At 30.0% G+C, this 22,655-nt stretch overlaps 1 protein-coding gene across 4 annotated transcripts in view; it reads right to left on the bottom strand.

Annotated features, from left to right (window-relative positions):
- Nucleotides 1-22,655, bottom strand: part of LOC142328908 (uncharacterized) — a 411,591-nt gene that overhangs the window by 41,122 nt on the left and 347,814 nt on the right. The gene's annotated exons all lie outside the window — the stretch shown is intronic.

Here is a 22,655-nt window from a genome sequence, read left to right as displayed (position 1 = left end):
TACAATTTATTAATTAAAAATTTTTATTTCATTATATAGATTATCTAAATTTAGATAATTTAATAATAATATACAATCTTATGTACATAATTTCAATTAAATTACGGTAAACTGTTGGCCGTCCCGTTTTTACCCAAACATGCTTTTACTCGTATACTGCAAAAAAGATTCATTTGTATAATCGTTATAAATAAACCGTTATGTACACAATTATTTAAGATGGCGTAAAATTATTTCTCTTTTTTCTGTTTTTAGAGTTAAGATTTATTTGCATATAAAAAATCTATTCTCTAAGGGTAACTGTGGAAAATGTTCATCAACACGAAATATTAGTAAAAATTTAAAACGCTGTGATAAACCCAGGATATTTTGAAATAAAAATATTCTTTTATGTGAATTACAATTTTTTATAACAGTTTATCAAAATTAGGTCAAAAATATTAATGATAGTAAAAATTTTATTATTTAGTCTTGCGATATAGTTGTATAAGAATTTTATAAGTACAAACATTTTTTCTATTTTATTCTTAAAATGATAAAAGATTTACGTAATTATAATTAAATACGGTTAAAATAAAAGTTTTTATTTATTGTAAAGATCAAATGCAAAAGTAGAGTGTGCTATTTTATCAGTCAATACTATTTGTCTTACTATCAGTCTATTTCAGAAAATGGGCGATTCTTACTTACATTTAGATTCGAAGCTTATCTCAACATTTATAAATTAAATAACAGTGAACTTTTCGTCTAATTGTTGTTGTTAAGATAATAATTACTATTATCTTTTCTGCTAAGATCACTGTAGTTTCTATGTTTAGTACTGCTTACCTTTCTTAGCTTCATTTTTTTATCACTTGTTGATGCGTTTCGGAACCACTCCATTGCCAAAACTTGTAATGGTACTTTTAAAGTTTTGTTAATCTTTATATAGAGTTTATTCAACGTCTCCCCTATATCTGTCGTCCTGCCTTATCTGGCTTTCTTCTTGTTTATTTGTTATTATGGTTACACTTATCTTTTAATTTTATTTATCTAGTTCCTGTTTTCAATAAATTGAGGTCCTTGAAGAGGACTTCCGTTTGATTGTTGATCTGTCAATTTATGACCGTTTTATTATTACTTTTTAATTTAAATACTTTTAAATTTTCTAAAATGTTCATTCTTCTTCCTTTAACACGTTTGTGAATTAATTTGACCGATTCTTCCATTATCATCGGGGTATTTTCTTTCATAAAATGTGTCGCATAATTATAATAATTTCTTTTTTTTTAAAGATTTCATATCTTCGTTATATCATAATTTTAATTTTCTTCCCGCTTGTCCAATGTATTTGCATTGCATTTACATTTTATTTTGTACATACTATTACATATCGTTTTCTTTTATGTTACCATTAAAATTTTTTTTACAGCATTATTTGCAACAAAGAGTTGCCAGATAGTTAAAGAATATTTTGAGCCGTAATGATTCACCAGACTGCCTGATTTCGATCATTTTCTTGATCGACCAAAGAAAAAAATCTTTGGGGATCCCTAGTAACAATTCTTTTTACGTAATATTAAAAAAATTTATAAACGATAAATTATGTTTTCTTATATTTTTATGCAAAAATTCATAAACATTAGTTAGAAAACTTGGGATAAACAATAATAAATACATTCTCTTGCATTCCAGAGAATCTTACGTCACTCTTGAGTATGATATTTCCCTGAATTTCTTTTTTTATTTTAATTAAAATACAGTTTTTTTAACTCTTTTTATTTTCCACTAAAATATTTTCAGTGTTTTTTTGTTTTTGATCTATCTATATTCTATACAAAAATAAATCTATGAACACAAAAATAAGGTAAAGCCTTTGTCAACAAAAACACATTACGTATTAGAATAAATAAGAGTATTTACTTTTTAATATTTTTTTAAATTTCAATGTCAGATTAAAAACAACTATCAACAACTTATTAATCTGTAATTTGAATTCTAAAACGCGAAATTTAAATAATTAGATCATATGTTGTACTATAAATAATTTACAAGCATAAAAATTCAAAACCATAAAACAATTCAATAGCATACATTAGTTTTGATTAAAAGAATCTTTAAAACAAATAATGACAAAAAAAATCTTTTTAAAGTTTTTCATTAGTATAGCTCTATTAGGAAAAATTCGAGTAGAAAAATCAAACCATTAGTTAATAAGATATTATCGTTGTTATTCCATCACTTAAAAGTATATAAGTTAAAATTATTTTTATTTTTAATTACTTTCCACAAAAATTTTTTTTTTTTTTAATACTTTTATTTATAGTCGGACCAACAATTAGAGTCATTAGAGACATATCAATATAATGTGACTGTACCGGTAAATTTGTAGTCTTGAACAAACTCAGGTCGACTACTCTTGAGCCGTTTGGTTAATTGAAACCCAACCATCAAAGATCACCGGCATCCACGATCTAGTATTCAAATCCGAATAAAAGTAACCTTTATTAGGATTTTAACCTGAGAACTTCGACTTCGAAATCAGCCGATTTACGATGACGAATTAACCACTAGACCACCTCGGTGAGTTAAATATACTTTTAAGTATATTTAAAAGTAAATAAACCGACGTATATATATAGGATCGGTTTATTATACTTATTAAACAATTACGTTTTAAAAATTATAAAATAAAATACTCTAAAATTTATATAAAAATCTGATGTAGACACCACGTGACTTCCTTTTACGTTTATTAAATTACATATGCACATTTTTTTTTAAATGAGAAGTACATAAAAATCTTATTTCACTAATAACGTCTGATTTTTTTCATATTTATTTTTTATTGTTATTATTGAATTATTTTTTATTGTAATTTTTTTTTACAATCAGAGGGTAATAATTATTAATAAATAAATATATTTAAATAAAATAAAAGAAGTCAAAAAAATAAAAAAAAGGAGGTGAAGTCGGATTCGAACCGATGTGCCTTCCCCTTGTAAGATCCAAATATTTCATTAATTAAAATTTCATTTGGCTGTAACCCTGGAATCAATTAAAATAAGGGTACTTACGTATTAACGCCACCGCAGCTACAGCTCTATTTAAAAACAAAGTAGTCAATCGGAGTGTTAATTAACAGGAGTGTTTTCATTATTTAAATAATTGCAATAATTACTGAATTTATTAAATAAATACTCAAAAAATTACGGTGTTAATTAGTCAAGGTTAGCGAGCGAAGCGAGCGTAGGTTAAGTTTGGTTAAATTATATTTATAAAATAAATAAATATAAATAACTATTTATTAAAATTAATAAAGAGACTGTTCATTTTCCACCGAAATCCGATTGACTACTTTGTTTTTAAATAAAGCTGTAGCTGCGGTGGCGTTAATATATAAGTACCAAAATAAGTACCACTTATGATATATCGTTGAAAAGCTCTCAATGAGGGCTTATTACAGCAGTTAATACACTTTTGTTCAAGTCGATAACAATCATAAGGGGAGGTGCACAATTAGATGTTACAACAGTCAGTCCTAAATCAAAACTTTCAACGTTCTACGACTAATCGTTATGAGTTGTGCAAGATACATACGTACGTACGTACGTACGTACATACAGACGTCACGCCGAAACTAGTCAAAATGGATTCGGGGATGATCAAAATACTTCCGTTGAAATCTGAAAACCTAAATTTTCGCGATTAGAATACTTCCTTTAATTCGTACAAGGACGTAAAAATATATTTAAAAAATAATGAAGCGAATAAATTTAATATAAAAATTATTAAACAACAGCAAACGAATTTAAAAAAATATTTACAGAGTCACAAGATATTGTATTAAATTAAGTCTTGAAGCACGTTGTTTCTGATGAACTTACTGGGAACGAGTTAAGTGAGGCAAGACGGCCAGATTAAATTACATATACCTTCCCACCGACTCGTAAACCGAAAGGGATGTTCATTACAGTAAGCCGACCTAAACAATAATTGTTCAAATTTATACGAACCAAGCAAGTATCCACATTAATATTACTACTACCGGTGAGATTGGTATGCTGTTTTTCACTTAGTTTTTGTTAATAAAACAGGTCTGTGTAAACGTTTATTTAAATATACCTTAATTAAAATTGAACAAGTAATAATTAAGTTTCCCTTCATTTTTATATATATTAAAAAAAATCCTAACTGGATGAGATAAGATTTTTCACCTTAATTATAGTATAAAATTCAAAATATATTAAATTAACTCAGCGTTTTTTGTTTCAATGGGGTTCTGGTTGAACAGTTTGTGATTCAACTGGAATTTCTATTTATTGCAAAATTCGATGGAAGGGCGAAATTACTCCTTAGGGAAAGCCTTAATGATCTCATGTGGGTCTTTTTCCTAGAGGAAAAACAATTTTTTTTCTATATTTTAATTCGGTCGTCTATCAATAATTTCATATTTTTGGAAAAGTAGATCGTGGGTGGGATGAAACCATCTGCATGAAGGAAAACTTTAACCAGCTTCTAGGAGAGTTTGTTTGTAAAATATAGTTATATAAAAGTTGGCAAAGTATTACGTGACTTTGCCGGCTATTAATAATAAAAATTAAAAGCCAAAAAACAAAATATATATATTTTTTAGTGACGAGGAATAAATTTTAAGAAAACGTTTTCTAAAAGTATTCTTGTATTGTTTAAAATTTTTATATGTTTTAGATCCGGGATGTATAATTTATCAAGAGATAAATCTTAAATTTAAAAAACACGACTACCAAACAAAAAAACATTGCTGATAAACATAGCTTTTTAATATAGGTTAATTAAAGAGCGTGCGGGTGACAATTTTGTATATAGTATTTTTATATAGTATAATTTTTTTTTTCAAATTTCTAAAATTTATTTAAATATATATATATATATATATATAGAGCCTATGACACTTTCGGTAACGTAAGGATTACAACGCTAAGTCATACATCTAATTCGGTTCAGCCGTTGAGCTGGTTCGTTGGAACATACATACATACATACATACACAAACACACCCTAATAAATACATTACAGTCCTTTTTGGGCATTCGTGTAAAAACGTTGTAGATATTTCTTAATAGCTTTGACGTATGAACTTTCAAAACATTTTTAAAAAATATTTAAAACGAAATGTGATATCAAAAAATAAAACGAAACATATATAAAATTTATGAGAGGGTAGAGTTTTTGAAAAAATAAACTTTTTTTTGATTATATACGCATTGTAGATATAAATTTCTTTTAATAAAGCAAAAAGGATATTAAAAAAAACAAAAAAAAACATTACTTCTCTTTAATTTCCCCAAAAAAAGATACTCATACCCAATTTGTATATTTTGTTTTTCGATTTATACATCTTTGAATGTTAGTAATAATATAAACATTAAAAATTTAATTGTATATATTAAATTTCCACTGACCAACAATTTAAAAAGTGTAAATCCTAGTATTTTCGAAGCTGTTACTCCATGTTCAGGGATTTTCTAAAAGATTTTAATTTAAATTTAAATCCATACTCGTTTTTAAATTAAACTGTTATGTTCATAACAGTCGGTCCTTAAGAATAAAAATAATCCGTACGTCAATAAGACAGTAACGTCGTAAGATGTTTATAACTATTGTAAGATGACTATTATGAAATAGATTTAATAATTTAATCTAAAAATGATTTAGATTAAATCTATTTCATAATAGTCGTAAACATCCTACAAACATGACGTTACTGTCTTATTGACGTACGAATTAATTTTATTCTTAAGGACCGACTGTTATGAACATAACAGTTTAATTTAAAAACGATTATTTATTTTAATTTAAATTAACATCTTTTAGAAAATCCCTGAAGATGGAGTAACAGCTCCGAAAGCAGTAGGATTTACACTTTTTAAATTGTTGGTAAGTAGAAATTTAATTTATACAATAAACATTAAAAATGTCTATGTTTTGGGAATATTAGTTTAAATTAATTTTTTTTTAATTTTATGGATTAAAAGAGTATTTTAACACTGGTAGAACAATTTATTTGTAATAAAATTCATGATCTATCATTGATGGGGTCGAGAAGCAGTGTAAATTTACAAGAATGGTAAAGTTTTCGCGTCAAACTGATACAGACTTATGTGTAAAAATGTTCATTGAAACGCAACATAAATGTTTTTTTTATTCTTTTAACTTTTTAAAATATACTTTATATTACAATATGTACTTTGTTTTATTTTCCTAATGTGTACGTTAAAATATGTTCAACTGGTGAAAAATAAGAACCCCCCCCCCCTAGGCCAAAGAGATGAGAATGATATGATATGTAAATGGGGTGTAATTTTATATAGACTCAGGCCGACATTCCAGAGATATGTGGTTAATTGAACCCCATCCACTAAAGTACACCGGTATGCGCTTGTACTCCGGTATTCAAATCCTAGTAAAAACAACTAACATTTACTAGGATTCAAACCCCGTAGCCTTCGACTTCGAAAATCAGTTGTTAAAACAACAGCTGTAAAACTAGGCGCGGTGTTTGTGCTTCCGCGAGCTCGGTTAGCTAGTTAAAGGGCAACGATGTAGGACATTCAAGATGTCCGGACGAGGCCTACAGCGGAGGCAAAAGCCGAGTTTAAAAATCACCGACGTAAATGTCTACCGAGGTATTTACAACGGTGGCATCCCAACGAGGCCTGGCTTATTATTATGAGATGTAAAAAGTTAGAGGACGAAGACGACTCCCGTTAAAGCATATCAGGGCTAGGAAGTGGGAGGTGATGTGGCAACCGGAAGCGTCACAAGATGGGTGTCTTCCCCTACGGGGTTGGGATGTAAAAACAACAGCTGTTAAAGTATATAAATGTTTGGTTTGGGAGGTTAAAAACAAGTAATCGTTTTTTAATAAAACCGCTTTAAAATTTGTAACTTTCTAGTTTTCTTGAATTTCTACGATAAAAATTTACGAGAAATTAAAACTTTTTTAACGTTTTTTAGGCTTTTGCGTATTAACAATGTTTCTACGATTTAAAAAAAAAAAATAATAAATTCAATGATTTATATATAAATAAATAGGAAATATATATTACTAAAGATGAATTTTACTTTATACAAATAAAAAAAAATTAATTAAATCATTAAATACATATAGCCAAATAATAAAATATTTTACAATTACATCTTCAAACATTAACTTTGTAACTAAAAAGTTATTTAATAAATTTTGTTTATTAACGAAAATAAAATAAATGAATCTTTTGTTCATGAATCCGACTTATATCCTTCATATCTTGTTTGTTGTAAAACGGATGAGTGGCATAAAGCGCAATATAATAAGTAAAGAAAGATTATTGTTTGCGAGTAAACTCAATTAATCTGATTAGAATCATTATATTATTCAAGCACAGAAGAGGAAACAAGGAAAGTGAAGCTTCAATCACGACGTTAGTAGACTAGGCAATCAAGGAAACAGCGGGAGGCTAGTATAAACAAGCGCAACAAAGATTAAATTTACATAATGAGAGCCTGAATAACTGTTGGTAGGAGATAGATAAATCGACACCGGGTGATCGATCATGCTCTTTCAAATCAAACCAAACGATCGCGCACGCGTGTACGCGCCAACACACACACACCTACACGCGCGCACACATTCTGTTATCCTCAATTTACCTCAATATCTCCGTTTTTTTTTTGCATTACTGATAAAACTCTAAGCCTTCAAATCACCAATTAAATTTCATAACGGAGATATGAACAAATTTAATAAATCTTTTTTTTTTACCAACCTGACAACAAGATTAATTCATTTTATCGTATGAATTTTATTTTACAAGAAAAAATAATTTTTTACATAAATTTATTTCATACAATAATTTTTATTTATTTTTTAAATAAATTATCAAAATTAGAATATACTAAAAATTGCTGATTAAAAAGACGATATTCAAAAAGATCATGTTTAATATTTTTATATTAATAATATAAAAATAAATCATAATATTGTATGATTATCTCCTTTAATTTTCTCTTTCACTAGCTAAAGTAAAGTTTCTTTTTCTGTTTAGCCTCCGGAACCAACGTAAGGTATTATTACAGAGGATGATATGTATGAATGTAAATGAAGTGTAGTCTTGTACAGTCTCAGGTCGACCATTCCTGAGATGTATGGTTAATTGAAAACCTAACCACCAAAGAACACCGGTATCCACGATCCAGTATTAAAATCCGTAAAAAGTAACTGCCTTTACAAGGATTAAACCTTACAACTCTCGACTTCAAATTCAGCTGATTTGCGAAGACAAGTTCACCATTAGACCAACCCGGTGAGTTTGGCTAAAGTATCTTGTCCTGATGAGAAATTATTTCATTCAAATAAAGGTAAACTATTGAAATTATTATTAAATAAATCAAACGCTAAAAAAAACAAAAAAAAAAAAAAAAAAAACAGCCATGATTTCATTCATTCCATGTGATAGTAGTTACACTTTAATAATTCCAGTGCACAGCAACTTCCGAACGCTCTGTATAAAAAACAAAGTCAATGATGCTACGTACTTAATATTATAATTAGTTTCAAAAAAGCTCTGGCAGTTATTGATGAAGATATCTGGGGAAATCAGATTACATCAAAGTGGCGTAGTCAATCATAATGATAGAATACGCTAAAACCACGTCGTTATTACACTACCATAAAAATTTCCAACAGTATTTCTGAGGGTTCCACTCGACTATAAAAGTATAATAAAGAAAAAAAATTGAATAAATTCTATCTCTATATACCTCAACATCTCCGAGCGGGAAAATTCAGCAATTCACGTAGTCCTTTCAAATCCACTACACCAATGAATTAATAAATTTCGCACGAAATTAACTGTTTGGTAAATTCTTTATAAACCCACCGGGTTGGTCTAATGGTGAACTCGTCATCACAAATCAACTGATTTCGAAGTCGAGAGTTCTAAGGTGCAAATCCTAGTTAAAACAGTTACTTTTACATGTATTTGAATACTAGATACGGTGTTCTTTGGTGCTTTAGTTTCAGTTAACCATACACCTCAGGAATGGTCGACCTGAGATTGTACAAGACTACACTTCATTTGCATCCATACATACCATCCCCATTCATCCTCTGAAGCACCTTATGGTGGTTTCAGAGGCTAAATAGAAAAAGAAAAAAAAATTCATTTTAAGGCTGAATTTAGACGCAACAAGCTTTAGCTAATTCAGGTCATTAGTACTGATAACAAAAAAGATAACCTTCATTTCTGCACAAAATTCTGATGAGTTTAGAGGAAAAGAATTTTGTAAAATCACTCATGTTTAACGATGAAGTAATTTTTAATTGTTTAATAATGCGAATCACCACAGCGTGCGAAAATGGAAACGAAGTAATCCCATGTGGTGCTCAATATATGTGAAACTTGCCAAGAAAAACATATTTATGTAGTTTTAAAAGTCAATTTTCTACGTTTTTTTTTTGAGGGTCAATCATTGCTATACATTACTTAAAATATTGGAAAAAAAGCTGGTGTCACAACTAAACGAAAAAACAATTATCCCATTTTTCAATCGGACAAATATCTATCCATTCCATTATCACAATGTAATATTACGGTATCTCAATGGAAACTTATCACAACATTAGATAAGAAGCGCATAAACCAACCGGGATGGTCTAGTGGTGAACGCGTCTTCCCATATCAGCTGATTTGGAAGTCTAGATTTCCAGCGTTCTAGTAAAGTCAGTTATTTTTACACGGTTTTGAATACTAGATCGTGGATACCGGTGTTCTTCGGTGGTTAGGTTTCAGTTAACCACACATCTCAGGAACGATCGAACTGAGAATGTACAAGACTACACTTCATTTACACTCATACATATCATCTTCTGAAGTATTATCCGAAAGGTAATTACCGGAGGCTAAACAGGAAAAAGAAAAGATAAGAAGCGCAGAGCTCGATGACCGGGTGTTAATACAACGTGAAGGCCAAGATCATCAGATTTAAGACTAAGTGACTTTTTCTCATCAGGATTTTTTAATAATACTGTTCTTTTTTATCCATACGTCTTGCTGATAATCTCACAGAACATATTAAACTTATCAAACCCTTTTGTAAGAAAGATCGTTTATGAAATTTTCATAATTCCATAGGAGGAAAAAGAGTATCCTATGCACATTAGCCGTATCTGAAAAGGTGGATTTCATATTAATATCTGAATTTAATATAACATCTGAAGGTGGACATTTAATATCGCTGTGGTAAGTAAAAAAAAGAGAAGAAAATATTTTAAGAATTTAGTACATTTTAACGTAATAAAATGTAGAATTATGAAATATTATAATTTTTTAATAGTTTCCTAATATGTTTTATGGACCTACAAAGAAAATTGGTGAAAAAAGCACAAGCACACACACTCACGCAACTACCCTCAACATATGTTAGAATATTTTATCTGATAATAATAAAAAAAATATATATACCTACTAAAAATTAAATCTCATCTAAAATTTATTTTAAAATTAACAAAAAACCATTGGCTTAATTTTTTTGTCAGTTCAGTATGAAGGAAAGATTTTTATTTCTCTAGAGATATCTTCATCATTAACTGCTGGAGCTTTTTGAAAACTAATGATAATATTAAGTACGTAGCACCATTGATTTAGTTTTTTATACACTGCATTCGGAAAGTTGTTATACACTGGAATTGTGGAAGTATAATGACGAAATATTCTTTATTATTTTCTATTTTTATTAAATATTTTCTTTTCGTTTAGTTTAGGTGGTCTTCCACTTCGATCATTATCTTACAGGGCCTGTTACATGAAATTTTTCGATAAAGTTTGAACTGCATTATATCAGGAACAGGAGTATTTGGTAACTTCTCAGAAAACTTGTTTTTCACTAAATCAGTATATAGTTGTCACCTTCACGAAAGACATGGTCAACGAAAAAAAATGCATTCCCCTACCTCAGGAATCATTATTTTTCTCGCAATTATTGATTCAGATAAACGAAACGAAACGAAGCACATTAGATCACAATTCAACAAATGACGTCTTAGTTTATTACTGAGCAAACCTCCATGAAGCCACAGAGCAATCAACCTAACCTAACGCCGAAAAATGCACCACATAATTCTAAAGCATACTGTACAGCAACTTTCCGAACACACTATAGTATAAATATTTCTAACGTATTTATAAATAGAAAAGCTCTCACTAATTCTCCCTTTAATCGATTAGATAAAAAGGTGAAATTTAATAAAGATATCGTGAACAGGATAAGAAATATAAAATAATCTTGGTTATCACCCTCTTAAGGATAAAAATGAGGTTAAGAATTGGTGCCGAGATGGGAAGAACTGTTAACATGTTACGGGGTAGAGATATTTCCCCTAAGTAGCAAGTTTCTCTAAGAAAAACACAGAAAGGAAAAAGAGAAAAGTTTCAAATATTTTGATAACATTAGGATATCTCGTTCTGATATAAATAAAGCACTAAAATCTGTTAGGAGAATTTATTTTAGAAATACGCAAAGGTAATATTTTTTATTAGTTGAGAAATTTCCCTGAAATCATTCCTTAATTTTTCTGAATCTCTTTGTTAAGAAGCTTCAAATTCAAATAGGAAAACTTCAACATTTTGTGACATAATAGTTCGGGTTTTTTTTTTAAAACTATTCAACTAAAAGGTTGAAATTGGATTAAAGATGAATTTCATAGTTTACTGTGATATTTTGCAATTTACTGCGATAGAAGTAATAATTTTACACTTTTTTCTCTTTAACTTCTTACAAAGATACGCGTAGATTCCCTAATGTTAAAAAGAACTAAATATTTTGGAAATGTTGTGAAAAAATATTTCGAGTATTTTCCATTTAAACCACCTTTAAAAGAGTGTTTTATTCCCATTTTATTTTTAAAGGGTTTAGGAAAAATTCATGAAAAACATAATACTACGGATAAAACATCTTTTGTTGACAAATCTTATATAAAATTTGCTTAATTATATAATCTGGAAAATCGATTCACAGGTTCAAGATACTTTTTTGAATATATAAGGATAAAAATAGTAACTTAACAATTCTATAAAATTAAGACCAGAGATTAAAAGTGGGGGTTTAAAATACAGTATCTGCTCGTGTAAGGATCGGATGTTTCAGCTAGTATAACGTAAATTTACTATAATATTAACATAATAAAAATGTTAGATCAATACTTAATTAAAGAGATAAGTTAATGCATGCAAAAGTATTATTATACAGGAAGAGAATTTCTACAAAATTTGTTTAACAAATGCTTCTTCGTTAAACACCTTATATCGCACTATTTTAGTTTAGTTATAAGAAGGATAAAATGGAAGACTAGTGTTGATACAAAAGATCTGCTGTCTCTTGTATAGTATACACATACAATGTTGTGTGTACCTTACTCAGTTAACCTCTTACATCGTCCGCCCTACTAATGGAATGGGGTTTCTAATCTCGTCTAATGTTACTCTACTACTTCATTTTAAACACTTGAACTTGTCACTGCCGGTAAGAAACTTGTGTGTGTGTGTGTGTGTGTGTGTGTGCGTTTGTATTTGTAGAGTTGAGTTGCTGTAGATGAAACCTGACACCTATTCTGTTATATTCAAACCCACCATCTCGTCTTGGAGAAACCTGAATACTGCCCTGTATATCTTACCCGTAAACTGTTTAGTTACTAAACTCTACTTCCCCATAAATTAATCTTTAACAACTACTGTTCATGCAGTATGACATAACGATATATTTATCTATATTATTATGAAATTTATATCCCCTTCAGATAACTCGCACAACACGTTACCCAATTACATAATATGAACACGAGCGCGCGCGCGTACACACACACACACACAGATTCCTGCTTTGCAATACCTAGTTGTTTTATTAATTTTATCCGTTTATATTTATTTATTGTTTTAAGGACTAAGTTAGTAAATTAAATATCTACATCTAAGTAAAATTAATTTCGTTAAAAAATAAAAATAAATCCTTAAAAAACTGGATTCTAGTTCTATTCTTTACTAAAATTTACAAAATTATTTATTTACTCTTCTGAAGGAAATCGAAAAAAGGTTGCAGCAATTTAGAAAAAAATTGTATCTCAGAAACTACTAGAGTTAATCAAACTAGTATGTTTTTTTTTAAATTCACCAACTCAGAACGTTTTTTACATTCCTTAGAATGTTTTAATATAGCTCCCCGTTGATCGCTTTGCAAAAATCCAGCCGATAAGTAGCTTTTGCCTAAGTCTACTGACAGAAACGGATATGGAAAGCGACTTTCCATGCCAGTAGTTTTGTGAACCGGCATAACTGTATGGGGATCCCAATGAAATTATTGAGTATGTCAGAGATTCCCCAAAAATAAACGTGTGATGAGTTTGATATCCGATCATGTGATTAACCCATTTTTTTCTCACGAGCCTATTTTTGTTTTTGTCTTTAGTCATTTGACTGGTTTGATGCAGCTCTCCAAGATTCCCTATCTAGTGCTAGTCGTTTCATTTCAGTATACCCTCTACATCCTACATCCCTAACAATTTGTTTTACATATTCCAAACGTGGCCTGCCTACACAATTTTTTCCTTCTACCTGTCCTCCCAATATTAAAGCGACTATTCCAGGATGCCTTAGTATGTGGCCTATAAGTCTGTCTCTTATTAACTAAAGATGGAGGCGCCTTCCTTGGTAAAATATTCCGGAGGTAAACTAGTCCCCCGTTCGGATCTCCGGGTGGGGACTACTAAGGAAGGGGTCACCAGAAAATTAAAAAATTACTCTACGAATCGGAGCGTGGAATGTTAAAAGTTTAAAAAAGGTTGGTAGGCTAGAAAACTTAAAAAGGGAAATGGATAGGATAATTGTGGATTTAGTAGGAATTAGTGAGGTTCGGTGGGAAGAGGAAGGCGACTTTTGGTCAGGTGATTTTAGATTAATTAACTCAGCTTCAAATAATGGGCAGGAGTAGGTTTCATAATGAACAGGAAGATAGGGAAGGGAGTAGAGTATTTCAAAACGCATAGCGATAGAATCTCATTGTAATAAGGATAAAATCAAAACCTAATATCACAGGGAATGTTTATGTAGACATGCTACAGCTGTACGTTTTCCCGCAAGTTGTTGCTGTAATATTTCAACAAGACAGTGCGCCCCACACTTTAGTCTAGGCGTTCGACGCGGTCTCAATGAAAGATTTCCTAATCGTTGGATCGGTAGAGCCGGTTCTGTGCTTTGGCCTCCGAGAAGCCCAGATTTGATACATATACACGTTTTTATATGGGGATAGGTTTAAAAAAAATTGTTTATAGTGGGAAAATCAGGGATTTACAACATTTATGACAATAGATCACTGCTGCTATTGCTACAGTTACGCCTGCGATGAACTAGCGGACTTGGGCACAGGTAGATTATTGGTTGAATGTTTGCAAAGTGACCAACGGAACTCATATTGAAACATTCTAAGCTATTTAAAAAAATCCTTGTAAGTTGGTAAATTTAAAAAAAATACTCCTTCGGTTATCTTTAGTAGTTTCTGAGATACGATATTTTTAACTTACTGTAACCTTTTTCGATGACTCTATATTAAAATTACCAAAATAAAAACAAAATGAATAAATAGGAAATTGAATGAAATGTAAAAACCAAAATTTATCAAAAAAAACCTTTGTTTTTTGATGAAAATATTTTTCATTTGATAAAACTATTTGTTAAAGTAAAATACTTTTTTCAAACTATATTTCTACCTCAAAAAAATAACATATATTTTTTTGCAAGAAATTCACGATTGTCTTTTTTCAAATTTTAACTAAAAATCCCTCAATATGACATTTAATGATCAAAGAAGCTGATTAATATCCAAAGAATTCACAAAAATTATATATTAAGTAAATTGTCTTATTTTTTCGTAGTTTACATCCAATGACCTATTACGACGTCAGGAAAATTTCATTCCCTGCATAGTCTTCTTCTATCCACGGTTTGAGTAATGAAAAAAAAAAATAGGTGGTTTCTAAATTAACTCTTCATTATTCTTCCTCTTCTTCGTCGATTATATAATACTGAAAATAAAAGTAACAACTTCAAACTTAATTTCGGGAAGCGTGGGAGATATTCTACCCGATATTTTTACAATTTCTTTGCGGCAATTTTTTTCTAGTTCTATTTGTACTAAAAATGCCGTGATCTTTATGAATATTCTTCATAACGTAACAATATATCATCTTTACGCAAACATATTCTATACATGACCGTTGTGTGATCGTTCCTATCTTTGCAGGTTCGGTTATTATCAACTGCTAGTTATATAAAACTCTTGTTTCAGTATCTAACAGCAGGTACTGAAAATTACAATATACGTTTTAAAGAAGAATATCTAAGTAGGAAAGTACCTAGAATTCAAAACATCACATTTTTTCTGCTAATATTATTAATTTTTATCTTCACTAGTATTACTATTATTATTGTCAATCTCCGTGGCCGAGTGGTAGCGCGTCGGTCTTTCATCCGGAGGTTCCGGGTTTGAATCTCGGACAGGCATGGCATTTTTCACACAGTAAAAATCATTTATCATTCATCTAGTAACTGTTAGAGGACGTAAGCCTGTTGTTACTATGTAAACAAATAAATTATTATTATTATCCCAAACTTTCACAGCTTTTTTTTTGCCGGTGACATTCCCTAAACTCGGAGTAATTTATACCAACGAGATTAGGCTATTGTTGACTAAGTGCCTTCCGGGCAACATGATAGGTGCCAATTATCACGCTCCTTTGCATTAGCGCGTGGGTCTTCCACTGGATCTTCAGTTTTTCAAGCTGTTGTGCAAAGTAGATGGTATTATTCCCTCTCCGTAGATATAATTATTGGGATTATATAAACTTCTTTTTAAATTCCACATTTCTTTAATTTCAAAAGTAAGATCTGTATATTTCTGCAGCTTCTCATTGTGTTTAGTTTTGATGTTGTTACTTAATGGGATGGCTAAGTCTATTAGGTAAGTTACTTTTTCCATTTTGTCAACTGCTATTATTATTAATCTTCTGATTTTAAAATATTTTTAATAATTTCATTAGTTGCTGATTTAGTTTTTCACAAGCTGATATTTGTTTATTCTAACCGTAAAATTCAATTAAAAACATTTTCCTTCATTTGAAATTTCTAGATTAGAATATAGATAAACATAAATACAAACAAATCAAAGAATTTATTGGAGGTAAGTTTTTTGCATTTGACAACCAACAAACTTGGAGAGTCAGGAAAAAAGAAAAAAAGATGACACAGAAAGATACAAGGAGATTGTCCCTCGACAGCGAATTCAGCCCAGCCCAAAATTCTGGAAAAAGAAGATGAAACAATTTAGATTCCCTATACTTTCTTCATCTTATAATTACTTGTCAGGAAACCGCCTGCAGACACCATATGCGACTGTCTTCGTGAAGGGAATGCGTTGGACCCTCCACAGAACTAGGGCCACATTAGTAGGCGGATTCCTACTAAACCGAATCGGGAGAAACACGAAAATATCTTGCCAACCTTCCAAGGAATAATCCGAGTACATCCTGATTCCTGTAGGGAAAACACATCAAACTCATCAGTTTGATCTCTGTCAGGATGCCAAACATCAGAATACTAACATTTATTTCCATAGTGTATTTACAAAATTTACTATCATCTGCTGCAGCTTCTAGTGGGGTATAGTTTTCCCCACCCACCACAACTTACAACCCTGTACTATCAAATTAACAGATTTGCGATAGCACGATCTACGTCCCGTCGTCTAACATCGGAGGTTGTAAGAATATATAAAAACTCTTCCTATATCTAACTTCAATTATGCCACTTAGATCATTATTTTACTGAGTCTTTTAAACACCAAAAATGTTATTATCATACCAACAAAATAAGTGTTAATAGCAACAACGACAATTCAATTTACTCAAAGTCCTTTTGATTTACTCAAAAATCAAGAAACAAATTTAATAAGTTTCTAATGAAAACATATTCTCTCTCTCTCTTTTGATTCGCTTTCGATGTCAATGCCTACATCCTCTCACACCGCAGTTTCACCACACAGTTCTCAAAAATCCATTCTCATAATCCGAGTATACATACTTTTAATAACCATAATCTAAATAGGATTGGAATGCAATCTCAAACTCCGTTAATCTTAAACTAAAAAGAAGTATATATATACCAATAAAAATTGAACATTTACTAGAATAATAAAAAGACCCAGCACTAAAAGACAAATATCCAGGTACTGCAATGAAAGGAGAATAAAATACATCCAGACATACTAGGATACGGTTCCGTTTGCATCTAATGATACAGAATTTATTGTGGAAGAGAAAAGTAAATTTTTTTAAAAATATATAAAAATAGATAGAAAAATATATAAAATAGAACCCTAGATTCCTTTTGAAATATATATATATATATATATATATATATATATATATATGCACATATATTATAAATGACGTGAATTAATAAAAACTGATTTATCAGAATTCGGTTAAATGAGATTTTACTGTAATAATTTATGTTTATTATCCATTACTAATGCTACAAGTAGTTAGCTTTGTGTGTGTATATATAAATAAATAGGTAAATATATATATATATATATATATATATATATATATTTCATTATATTTATTCAAGTCATTGTGCTCGTTTTATTGATGTGTATAAATTGCAAGACGTAGTACAATAGAATCCACCGTTGTTTATTAGAAGATTGAATTGGGAAGTTATGTATGGCGCTGCTGTCAGAGACCATTTACACAAGTTGAATGTTGTACCCTGTTCTTCTAACTCGACTATTGCTAGAGTGAAGTACTTGTACTTCGATCTCCAGTCTCAATCAGCCCATCCTAAGAGGCAATTTACGCAGAAGCTGCAGCAGTATACAACAGTTTGAGTTAAGTATGGAGCGCATTTATAGGCCATCCTATCTTCTCCACTCAAGCTACATACTCTTCTTCACTCCTTTACCCTCCTTCTACTTCACCACTCAACCTTCGGCTATATTTAAACAGCCTATCTTCGTCTCACGTCATTAATTTACTACAAGAGAGAGGGAAGTAAGAAAGAGAGAGAGAGAGAGAGAGAGAGAGAGAGAAACCCCACCAGAAACTAACCACTAAAGCCTACCATGAAATAAATTAATCGATGTTTCCCATCATATGAACTAATGCACTGAAACAAGCCTATTTAGTTTTATATCCTCCCATTCTAATTTCCTCCAGGTATTCCTTCGATAAACATCATCATTAAACATTACATGGAAACGTCATGTGGCATAAAATAATATATAATAGAATCCTTGTATTTATAAATGACTGATTGTAATAAAATTATTATTAATGAAATATACATGTAAAAGAAATGAATAGTCTCTATTGAATTAATAATACTATACTGCAATTAACCGTGACCACTATAAATTAAAAACTAAATAATTGAGTAAATACATTTCATATATCATATGTTTTTCAGTAACGGAAATAAGATAAAAGAGTCTTACTAACTTTAATATTATATTACTCGTTTGAAAAACATATAGTACCATCTTTATTTTCATTTCGTAATAAAACTCTTTTACTGTAACTCATCATAATACTTTGGTTTACGAGAAATAAAACCGTTATTATGTATCCGTCACCATTTTTAATAAATTACCGAACCAATTTCAAACCTTTCCCACCAACTTAATTATAATAAAATTGAAAGATTTTCTTTTAGAAAAATAACGAAAGAAAACTATTTTCCATCAATGAATTTTTAAATAAGATTAAAAAAATTACTTTTATTTAAAAAGTCTTATTTAAACAAACCAAAATACTTGGCATTTATAGACCTGGAAAAGCCGTTCAATAACGTAGACTGGACTAAAATGTTATTTTGTAAAAATTAGGTTTCAAATACAGAGATAGAAGAACAATTGCTAAGATTTACAGGAACCAAACAGCAAAAGTAATAATTGAAGAACATAAAAAGAAGCCGTAATAAAAAAAAGAGTCCGACAAGGATGTTCCCTATCCCCATTACTTTTTAATCTTTACATAAAACTAGCAGTTAATGATGTTAAAGAACAATTTAGATCCGAAGTAACAGTACAAGGTGAAAAGATAAAGATGCTACGATTTGCTGATGATATAGTAATTCTATCTGAGAGTAAAAAATACTTAGAAGAAACAATGAACGGCATGAATGAAATCCTACGCAGGAACTACCGCATGAAATAAACAAGAACAAAACGAAAGTAATGAAATGTTGTAGAAATAACGAAGATGGGCCGCTGAATGTAAAAATAGGAAGAGAAAAGATTATGGAGGTAGAACAATTTCGTTATTTGAGAAGTAGAATTACTAAAAATGGATGAAGCAGGAGCATATAAAAAGCCGAATAGCACAGGCAAAACGATTCTTCAATCAGAAATATAATTTGTTTATATCAAAAATTAATTTAAACGCCAGGAAAAGATTTTTGGAAGTATATATTTGGAGCGTAGTTTTATATGGAAGTGAAACTTGGACGATCGGAGTACCTGAGAAGAAAAGATTAGAAGCTTCGGTGCTACAGGAGAATGTTAAAAATCAGATTGGTGGATAAAGTGACAAATTAAGAGGTGTTCCGGCAAATTGATGAAGAAAAAAGCATTTGGAAAAATATAGTTAAAAGAAGAGACAGACTTATAGGCCACATATTAAGGCATCCTGGAATAGTCACTTTAATATTGGAGGGACAGGTAGAAGGAAAAAATTGTGCATTCAGGCAACATTTGGAATATGTAAAACTAATTGTTAGAGATGTGGGATGTGGGATTCCATATCTAATGCTGGATGACCAGCATTAGATATGGAATCTTGGAGAGCTGCATTAAACCAGTCAAATGTCCTTAGATACCAATAATCTTAACCTGAGTGCTGTTAAACCCTTTAAAACTCCAATTTAAAGATGATAAGTGAAACTTATAAATATAAATTGTTATAAATATAAACTGTTATAAATATAAAAACAAAATAACTACTTTTTGCTGTTTAAAAGATGACCACCTCGAAATCGGTTTCATGATTAATAAAGTCATATATACTTCCTTAAAAACATATTGTTAACTGTACCACCTACAATTATTTTATTACAAATTATTCCATAGGAAGAAAAATAAAAACTAAAGTAATGATAACTAAACAAAGAAAAAATGCAGTATTCTTTAATCTTAAACATAATTTTTTGTTAATACTTTCTTTACATTTTCTTTTCTTTGTTTGAACTTTTTGTTTTATTGAGTATTTATTACCGTTTTGGAGTTTCGGATAGCTTCATTTATTCACTTGGGCAGGAAATCCTTTACTGAGTGGTTGTTCTTTGATTTTCAGTTGTTTTGCTTTGTTCATCTGAACCTTTACTTTTTTTTTTGAGTATTAACAATTTGAAGTTTGGGGTTTTTAGTCGTATCAACAACTGAAGTCATCTGTGACTTACCAGTGTAATATAACTGTACCGGTAAATGTGTAGTCTTGAAAAAACTCAGGCCGACCATTCCTGAGACGTGTAGTTAATTGAAACCTAACCACCAAAAAACTCCGGTATCCGCAATCTAGTATTCAAATCCGAAAAAATCAACTACCTTTATTAGGATTTGAACCTGAGAACTTCGACTTCGAATCAACTGATTTACGACGAGTTTACCACAAGATCAACCCGGTGGTTTTTTTAAATTTATAAACAAAGAAAAATTGTATTTCATATTATCATCATTGTATTCTATATAAGTGAGTTAGGGTTCTTTTTTTAAAGAACCGTCTACCTACGCTGGATGATAAAGAATAAATTATAAAATACAAAGAGAAAAGATAATTGAATAATGTGAAAAGGGGAAATTAGAATATAATCTCATTTTTACGTAAAATAACATAACATTAAGGTAATGTATAATAAAAACACAGGCAGTTTGCTTTCTTTTTAAAAAAAGAATTTATTACCATAAATGTATATAAACAGCCAAAAGACATTAAAGTAAAACTTAAAAAAAAGTTACAAAAAATTCAATTAGGATGCTTAAACTGCAGTTTAATATGTTTAAGCTACTAGAATTTTTTTCTCTCTTACGTATATTTCAATTCGTTAAACATTACATTTTAATTGTCTTGAAAGAAATGAAAAAGAAAAATATTAAATAAAAATTTTTAATTTGAAAATTATAAACAAAATAAACCAATTTAAAGTGAAATTTGTTAGTTAAAATTTTCTTTTTGAAAAGCGATTATTGAACATTTTTTAACTCCTTACAATTTTTTGCCAAATTATTTTGGTTCAAATGCCATTCTTTTATACATTACCTCTTTCTTAAAATTTTTTTTACAGAAATATTTTAATAGGATATTTTATTATGAACCTATTAACTAAAATAGTTTATAACGGTATAAATCGGCGGTAAATGACCTTTCCGTCGATTAATTTAGATTATTTCTATTTTGTAATTCTCATAACGAATCATTTAATTTTATTACATTGTTTCTGAATTCTGTTTTAAATTCAATCGTTAAATCAAGTCTAATAAACTTAATAAGTGAATTTAATGACAAGAAAAATCTATGGAATTTCTATAAAACAAACGATTGTTGCATTTTTTTTTAAACTGTGTCAATTTTTGTACGCTTTGGCTTTATCATCGCCTTATAAAAGCGACAGATGTTGGGGCTCACAAAAAGAACGTTTATACGGTAGATGGGAAAGATATTAGATTGAAATAATTTAGACTGCCAATTAAATATAGATAATTATTAAATATGCAAACTTGTACCCTTGGACATCCTCGTTTGTAAGAAGGAGGCAATGTCCTAGAGGGTAAGGCTACCGGGCTAGTCTAGTGGTGAACGCGTCTTCCCAAATCACCTGATTTGAAAGTTGAGAGTTCCAGCGTTCAATTCCTAGTAAAGACAGTTACTTTTATATGGATTTAAATACTAGATCGTGGATATCGGTGTTCTTTGATGGTTGAGTTTCAATTAACCACACATCTCAGGAATGGTCGAACTGAGACTGTACAAGATTACACTTCATTTACACTCATACATATCATTCTCATTCATCCTTTGAAGTAATACCAAAAAGGTAATTCCCGAGGGCTAAACAAGAAAAATAGGAGAAATATGGCTGGATCGTAAGTACAGGAAACTGGGAAACGAGTTCCTCACCGGTTACGGTTGCTTCAAAGCATAATTTGTGCACAGACATTTGAGACCGTCCGCTATCCCAAATAATGAACGTACGGATTCCGCTGCTAAAGACTCATGTAGCCAATCGTTTTTCACCCACACGAGTTACTTCTACCGATTTTATTAATTCTGTTAAAGAAACTCTTCCAGGAAGGTGGCAAGGTCACTAGAATGCTATAGTAGGTAATAAATTATCCTATATTATATCTTTTTAAAATATTTCAATCTTTAAAGATAAATGTTAGAAAATATAAACGATCTGGAACATAAAAATATTTTTTTTTGTATGACTTTATTTCAGAAGTAGTTTATATATAGTTTAGATTCTTTTGAAATCTAAAAAAATAATGAAGGAATCTATAAAACCATTTTATTTGTTCTTTCTTTTGTTTTAAGGGGTTTTCATTTTTTTCCC

This window comes from Lycorma delicatula, chromosome 8, assembly GCF_047948215.1.
Source record: "Lycorma delicatula isolate Av1 chromosome 8, ASM4794821v1, whole genome shotgun sequence".
Taxonomy (NCBI): Eukaryota; Metazoa; Arthropoda; class Insecta; order Hemiptera; family Fulgoridae; genus Lycorma; species Lycorma delicatula.
Note: the sequence above shows the minus strand (reverse complement) of the source record. Positions and strands in the feature narration are given on the sequence as shown.